The sequence below is a fragment of the Camellia sinensis genome, chromosome 6, assembly GCF_055761805.1.
Source record: "Camellia sinensis isolate YWXY chromosome 6, ASM5576180v1, whole genome shotgun sequence".
NCBI lineage: Eukaryota > Viridiplantae > Streptophyta > Magnoliopsida > Ericales > Theaceae > Camellia > Camellia sinensis.
Window position 1 is genome coordinate 84388791 of NC_138966.1, and position 8723 is coordinate 84397513.

The window sequence follows — 8723 nt, forward strand, 5'->3', positions numbered from 1 at the left end:
TGACCCCTAGCCGGCCGGCTAGGGGGTGTGGCCGGCCGGCCACCTACAGCAAAAGTAACTGGCCGGCCGAGTTCCTTGCGCTGTTCACTTTACAGCTGTATAGCTTTATCCCCCAGAAAATATCAATATCGGGGGGATATTTTGTGGGGGAAAGTTGCCCTCCTTTTCCCCCACCTTTACACCCCCTTTTTTGCCCTTATAACCAGCAAGCTATATCACATTCAAGGGTTAGAAAATTTGTTCTTCAAGCCTCAAGATCCATATCTCCCTCCATCCTTCTCATTTTCCTAAAAAACCTTAAGTCCTATACCTTGTGTTCTTCATCACCACCAAGCTCTACCATCACCACTTCATTTCCAGCAACAAGGAGAGCTTCTCAAAGGCTAAAGGAGCTGCAAATTGGTCCAAGAAGCAACAAAAGCTTTGGTCTTCAAGGGTAAGTGACATTTCTCCTCTTTTGACCCTTTTTCTTGATCCATTTGTAAGCCCTATATGCTTTTTGTTTCAAGCTCCGGCCCTAACTGAAAGTGGCCCTCTTTTGAGCTCATTTTCACTTTTCATTAAGGGCTCAACCCTGTTTGAGCCCTCCATGATGCACTTGCTTCATTGATCCTCTTATATATCATAATCTTGCATGCTATTTTTGGCCCATGAGTAATCTGTTTTTGAGCATGTTGTAAACTGATAATAGGCTTATTTTGAGCCCCTCTCCGACATTGAAGAAGGGCTCAACACCATTTGGGACTTCCATGTTATACTTACCTTTATACTCCCCTTTTGGTCCCATTTTTGCATGCAATGGCAGCCTACCATGCTTTTGTTTTTGGCCATTTTACAATTCTGAAAAAGTGCTTATTTTGGTCCATTCTTCATGTTTCATTTAGGTCCTTTCATGGTTTGGGACCTCCATATGCCACTTCATGTTATATCTCTCTTTTATTCCCCATTTTTGCATGCTATGGCAGCCTACCATGCTTTTGTTTTTGGCCATTTTACAAGCCTAGAGATAATCTTATTTTGGCCTATACTTCATGTTTCATTAACATTTTTTTTCTGTTTAGTGATTATTTTGTATACTTCATGTTATAGCACCTTTTGAGCCTCAATCTTGTGCCTTTTTTTAGCATGTTTGTATATTGATTTAAGGTTTGCCATATACTGTAAACATTCATATTTTTGGTCCCTCTTCAATGTTGTAGAAGGAAATTTTTCAGTTTGGATTTTGCTTATATCACTTGCTTCATTACCCCTCTCTTGGCCCCTATTCTTGCATGCCATTTTTGCCCTACCTATGCTTGCTGTTTGGCCATGTTTATAACTGTGAAAGTGCCTTTTTTGGGACTGCCTAGCTTCTGTCTTTGCATTACATGTCCATATCATGCATGTTTGGCATAGCTATAGGCCATTTCGGGTGCCTAAATTCGCATTTCGAGACAATTCCATGCATTTAGTGTCATTTCGCCTCATTTCGGGACTGTTTTCCCCCATATTTTAGTGCTGAAATTCTATTAGAATGATTGCTTTCCATTTCATGTCATTTGCATCGCATTATATCATCGCCTCGGTTTACGTGCCCGTGTGCACGCATTTCAAGGCGCCTCATTTTCATCCATCGGCATCCTATGTGAGTGTGGCTGAGGCTCACTCATGTTGGTATAAGCCCATATCATGTTTTCGTGTCATTTGCATCGCATTCTGCCATTGTCTCGATTTGCGTGCCCCGTGTGCACGCATTTCGAGGCACTTCATTTTCATCCATCGGCATCCTATGTGAGTGTGGCTGAGGCTCATTCATGTTGGTATAAGCCCATATCACATTCTCATGTCATCGCATCGCATTCTATCATCGCCTCAGTTTGCGTGCCCGTGTGCACGCATTTCGAGGCATCTCATTTTCATCCTTCGGCATCCTATGTGAGTGTGGCTGAGGCTCTCTCATGTTGGTATAAGCCCATATCATGCTTCCATGTCATTGCATCGCATTCTATCATCGCCTCGTCTTGCGTGCCCGTGTGCACGCATTTCGAGGCACTTCGTTTTCATTCACCGGCATCCTATATGAGTGTGGCTGAGGCTCATTCATGTTGGTATAAACCCATATCATGTTTTCATGCCATTCGCATTGCGTATGCCATTGCCTCGGTTTGCATGCCTGTGTGCACGCATTTCGAGGCACTTCATTTTTACCTACCGACTTCTCATGTGAGTGTGGCTGAGGCTCTCTCATATTAGTATAAGTCCATGTTACATTTTCCATGACATTTTAGCCATATTACATTGCATTCTGTCATTTCCTCGGTTTGCGTGCCCATGTGCACGCATTTCGAGGCACCTCATTTTTACAACATAGTGCATGCTAGGTTGTATCTTAGATCGCATTCTGCCATCGCCTCGATTTGCGTGCTCGTGTGCACGCATTTCGAGACATGTCATTCCATAGCATTGTGTATGTTAGGATTGTACCTTAGTCGCATCTCATGCATGTCATGCATATTGCATCGTGTTCGGGATAAGAGTTAGCCCGGGCACGGGAAACGAGGTGCATTTCGTACTCCGAGTGACGGAATGTGTCTCAATTCCCTAGTCACCGACACTCCGGATCATCCATGATGGAGTTAGGTTTTATTGTGTTTTCATGTGCATTCATCCTATATTGAATTGTGCATTTCGATTCCTCGGCCATCATGCCTCGGTATGCGTGATTGGTGGCACGAGGATCGACGTATGCATATATCTGTAAAAATACATTGTTATGCCCCTTTCCTGCTCTCTGTCGCAGCAAAATGAAGAATCAGCAACTTTTCGGAGCTTGGCACGCTTTCCAAGGTTAACTGCTAAACAGAGGCTAATCGGGGCATCCCGGTGGATTTCCGCGCAAAGCAGCCTAACATACATCATCCATCAGAAGCAAGACAGTCCCTGGCTTGCATGCCAGTTTTATTTATTTTCTTAGTTAATTAATTAGGAATTTCTATATTATTCGGATTGTAATATTTGGACTGTAATATTCTTTTATTCGAGACTGTATATTTATTCGGACCCTCTGCGCGAGGGCACAACTGTAATAAGTGTGCGTGTGTGTGTTGTATGTCTTCCAACCCCACGTCTTTCTCCCTTTTATTTATCCGCTTTTGATGGTTAGATTAGGGCATGTTTAAATTAGCATACAGTATGACAACATGTTTGCATCATTCATCTGTATTGCATGCACCGGGCTCGGCGCATCATACTAACTGCATTGTATTTTTTTAATTCTAAATTGAATACATGATAGTTGTAGCATTTCATATACCATTTTAGAATAGCCGAGCCTGCTATAGTTGCATTTTGCATGTGTTGCATTTGGCATTTCTGTATACTTAGGATTCATGTATGATTTCTAATGAGTTTCTATTTTGGCTTGGAGTACTCGGTAAGTTTTATACTTTAGCATCCTTGCATGCGTGTGAGTGCTGCCATGAATAGCATGCTTACCATGAGGCTATGTGCTTATATGATATAACTGCCTGAATGCCTGTGGGTGAAGGTTGGGTTATCTGAATTGGAATAAATCATCAAATGTTTCAAGCCTACCTGCGGGTAACAAACCATTTTCAAAAGCAAACATGAAATGTTTTGTTCCAATTCAGGCGATCCAGTCTATACTTGTATGCTGTGCGCATCACATAGTAACCTAGGCTAATAACCGGAATAAGAACATACAATGTTTTCAAAAATAGATATCATGGTTAGTAGAGGCCGGTCTATGACCGGACGAACGGGGGTGCTCACGAAGTGACCTTCCCCAATCGTACCCAAGTTCCCGAGCCGAGGCAACTTTGGTGATGACAGACACGTGGCCTTTTGGCACCGAGTCAGGGTTTCCTAAATTTCCCAAAATAAAATATTTAGGTGGCGACTCTGTATCTGGCAAAGCAGCCCATATTTGGCACTTCTTTCAAAAATCTGTTTTCTCAAAACGATTTGCCGGATTTGGACTCTTTGGTTCAGATTTAGAACCGTGACTACAAAGTCGAGTCTGAGCTGTAACGAGGTCCCCCCGCGGGCTGGTTACACATAGCCGCCATCCTTTGATTGAAGTGTGGCGAACATAGCTCTATTTCTGGCCATGTGCCTTGAATATGCACTGTCGAGATACCATTTATCATTACTGAATTTTGTCTTGAAACATACCTGCAAAAATTTAATTTTTCTATTAGTACCCATATTTTCTTGGATCCATAAAAGTTAGAATTTGACTCACTTGAAGTGTCTTTAGGAACCCATAGCTTTTTGATTTTAGCAAACACTACAACAAAAAAGATTTTTACGGCGTGCATTGCATGCCATAAAAACCTTTCTACGACGTGCAACATAACGTCGTATTATAACCAATCATGAAAAGTCATTCACTTTCAACGGCATACCATAGTACTCCGTTAAAAACTATTTAACAACAGATTTTGTACATCATTTTTACTTTTTCTACAACTACTTTTGCACGCTGTAGAATATGTATATTTTTTTTAAAAAAAAAAATCTAGTTTATTTCACTTGTACAATATAAGAAAACATTACAAACAAGCTTTACAAACATATATATAAATATCAATCAACCACCAAAATATTGTTTCAAACATCCAAAAAAAAAATTATCCATAAATCTTGAATATCCAAAAATTATCTATACATTCCAAATCGTCTAAAAATTATATTGGTCTTAGCCTCACTCTTCTTCTTCTCAAAAATTACCTACTAGTTTCTTCTTTCTTATTGATTTTCTTCTTCACGGTCATAACCTCACTCTTCTTCTCAGCAGCCTACTTTGTCCCAACGTCTATCTTCTACTTCTTGGCACTCACTATCTTCTCTACTGCCTCTTCGACTTCTCTCTTACCTATTATACATATACACACACATCACAAATTCAACACCCAAAATCAACTTACCCAGTGAATTAAAACATAAACATACAATCAATTAAAAACCTTCAAAAGACCAAACTTGTATACACACAACACAATATCAATTTATAAACAAACTAACAAGTAAACACAAAATCAACAGAAAGGACACCGTCTATATAACACAAGTAAACACTCCAATGTGTCCATCACAAGCTAATTAATGTACCTAAAGCAGCACAAACCTAGTTCCATCACAAACCTCTAATTTAAGTAACTTCCGTTCATCATACTGAACTTTATCGCTTTCAACAATGGTAGTTTAAAGAAAAAAGTAAATGATTAATTTCCAATGGAAGGAGCTACCTTTTAGCAATATATAATCAATTGAATCATTTGATTTGATATAAAGAACTATACCGATACACAAAACATGGTAATTAAAATATATATGTTATTTCTCGTCAATACAAACAATACTATTTGAGCAAGGATAATCAAGTAAATCGGTATGTAAAGCTTCGGATAAATACAATTTTAGAATCAATCCTATCAAAACATATTTTCGCTATATCATTTTCACCAAAAACAAAGTTTGGGAATTTTTAAAGAAATATGAATATCTATATATATACATAGAGCAGTTTAAGAATATTACATTAGGCCAGGTTTCTATGATGAACTCCACGATGTCCATAAAGATATCTCCTACACATCAATTTGCTCCTTTTCAGTTGGCCCCTAGAATGAACCATTCCAAAATGATAAACACACACACACACACACACATACACACACACAAAATACTATATTCTCTTTCCAATACATTAAAAATATCTCTTCTAACCTTAACAATAGATGCTCCAAGGGAAAACGTGTTTGCAAGGTTTTTTGAAGCATCGCTAAGTTTGATACTTCAACAATATTCCCTAAACAAGCTAGCTCACACAAGAAGTCCAAAAGTAGGTGAACATTAAACAATTCAAAAATGTGGTCAAGGGAATTTATTCCGATTCTCAGTTCAAAAACACATTCAGTTAAATCCAAATTTAAATCTCATTCTTTGCGACAACATCCTAAGTTTGTTATATACATTTCCAACGTCAAAATTTCATAAGGCTAAGTTTGTTTTAGCTGAACAGTGAAAAAATTATTTCTGGAACAACAAGCATTTCTAGATTTTTCGATTTTACTCTTTCGATAAATAAAAAATAAAATAATGACCCTCAAAGGCATCAGGTTGAGTCCTGGTAACCCAATACCTATTGGGGCCTTAAACAAACATGGCATTGTTTTATAAAATTTTGATTTTTAAATAGGCCAAATAGCCCCTTAGAATGGAAAACAAAGTGTGGAAATATTCTGGGCAGATTTGCATAAAGTCTAATAAAAGTTCAATTTCAATATCTGAAATGTTTCACTAGTTTGTCGTTGTATTACCGAGTTAGTAAAAAAAATATTTGAAACCATTTGAAGCATAAAACAACCATTGTAAGTGAGTGGTAAATCTCCCAAACACACAACACAACTCTCAAATGAGCTATACCAGCAAGCATAACAAGTTAACAATCATCCAAGTAGACAAATTACTACAACTATTACATGCCTTCGAATACAAAATATATAGCATTAAAGTTAAAAAGTGAAATCTACTCTTCTTAATAAGATGAAAAAAATTAAATAATATATAATCTATAACTGAAATCAAACACCATCAATTGACCTTTTGTTTACTTAAATAATAAAACTAAACGCAATGGTTTATTATTTTAAAAAAAATCAAACCCATTAAGAAGCCCATTAGTTGAGAAAACACTTCAGAACTACATAGAATTGCATGAAATCAAATGGGCGAAGGATACAAAGTCCACATGAAAAGAAATTCTCGGTGAGGTATATTTAAAAACAGGTATGGTGCATTCAATTGGTCAAAATTCAAAAGCAGTTGCTCAAAATCAAACACCATATTTAGATTCCAGAAACAAAATTCTTCATATTTAACATGTAACTTTCCACTTTAATCTTAACTAACCAACATATAAAAGATAAAAAAAAAAAATCATCTTTCGGCTCAAAATTCAACATAATGAAGGTTGGAGACAAAGGCGTTTGATCTAAGATTCGAGGGCAAAGCAAAGAAAAAAATCAAAGAGTTTTGGATGAAAAGTGAGCAGAACAGAAGTAGAACAAAGAAGCACAAAATGAAGATGCAACATTAACAGAGTCGAAGATCTAAAACCCTTAAAAGAGATGACAGAGATGGAAGATTTAACTGATGGAGAGAGAGAGAGAGAGAGAGAGAGAGAGAGAGAGAGAGTATGAAGAAGAAGAAGAAGAAGAAGAAGAAGAAGAAGAAGAAGAAGTAGAGTACCCCGATCATGTCGATGGGTTGGATAACACAGGTAGCGTGCATGCCAAAGGCTCCGCCATTGACGAAGGGTTTGACTGCGGGCCATACTCCTATGGATTTTGGCTTCTCCTTTCCCGTTTCTTCTTTTGTTTCTCACTACAGAAAGAGGTCGCAACAATGGTGGAGCAAGGGTTGTGTGGTCAGTCACTCTCTCTCTCTCCCTCTCTCTCTCCCTCTTCTATGCTCCTTTTGATGAACTTTGGTTCCTTTTGATTATAAAAAGCCAAGAGTTAATGAATTTTGATTTCTTTTTTTTTTTTTTTTTTTTTTTTGTGTGTGTTTGGCGCTTAAAATTTTCATTTTGACGCTTATTTTTATTTTGGTCATATTATTCATGACAGAAATTGTGTGTCGTGAAAACTAAAATATTTTTAATGGTTAGCATATGTGAGTTGTCGAAAGTGTACTTTTTAACGGCTAACTTTTTGTGCACTGTAAAAAGTGCAATATTTTTAACGGTTGGCTTTTTGTGTGCTGTAAAATGTTCAATATTTTTAACGACTAGTATACATGTGTCGTGTATAGTTAATGTATTAACAGCATGCCACATACACATCATATAAAGTTTTATTATTTACGGCTAACATTGCAAGCTGTAAAAAAAAATTATCATTATTACCATTCACAGCCTACGTAATAGATACATCATGGTGGAAAAGTATTTACAACGTGCGAAAAAACAAGTCATAAAAGTAAGAAACTACGACGTGCATTTATTGTATATTGTTGATGTGGTGCCATAAAAAGTCAATTTTGTTGTAGTGAAAAAGATTTCTTTTAACAGCACATTTTGGTGAAATATGACATTTTTTACCAAAAAAATGACGCGTGAGATATAAGTGGCTAGAAAATTCATAAATAAAACCATTTTTGAAAGTTTTTCCATTTGAAAAATGTTTATCGCTAGTTCTGGCTCTACTAAATGTACAATTTTGAATTTTAAGAAATTTATCTAAAGTGCCTCTTCCTTGAATGAATTTCAAAAGAATTTTTTTAAATATTCTTTATTTTTGTTTAAAACAACTTTCTTTTTTTTTTAAAGAATCATTTTCAATTTTGAAATCATTTAATTCTTTTTGTAAAATAGGAGATTCTTGTGATTTTAAAATGTCATTTTATTCTTTAATTTAAAAAAAATCTTTTTGTAATACTTCAATTTTATTAGATAAAGATTCATTTTCTTTTGTTGAACTTGAAAGCAATTTTTTAAGAGCAATATTTTTAATGCCAAGTTTTTTAAATTCATCATGCAATTCTTCAAATGCTAATTTTAATTAATCAAAAGAATAAGACTCATTGTTTACCTCGTCATCATCTCCAAATGCCATTAGGCATAGGTTGGCGACTTCATTGTTGTTGTCATCATTTTCTAAGTCACTTTCATCGCTAGCAATCATGGCTCTTCTTTTGTCTTTCTTGTATTGTTTATT

At 36.6% G+C, this 8723-nt stretch overlaps 1 long non-coding RNA gene across 1 annotated transcript; it reads right to left on the bottom strand.

Moving 5' to 3' along the window:
• Positions 1 to 4606: 4606 nt before the first annotated feature.
• Positions 4607 to 7713, bottom strand: LOC145792742 (uncharacterized). The gene is made up of 2 exons (XR_014332540.1): positions 7255 to 7713; positions 4607 to 4876 (listed from the first exon to the last, which is right to left on the bottom strand). It is a non-coding gene; the product is annotated as an uncharacterized LOC145792742 (long non-coding RNA).
• Positions 7714 to 8723: the final 1010 nt, after the last annotated feature.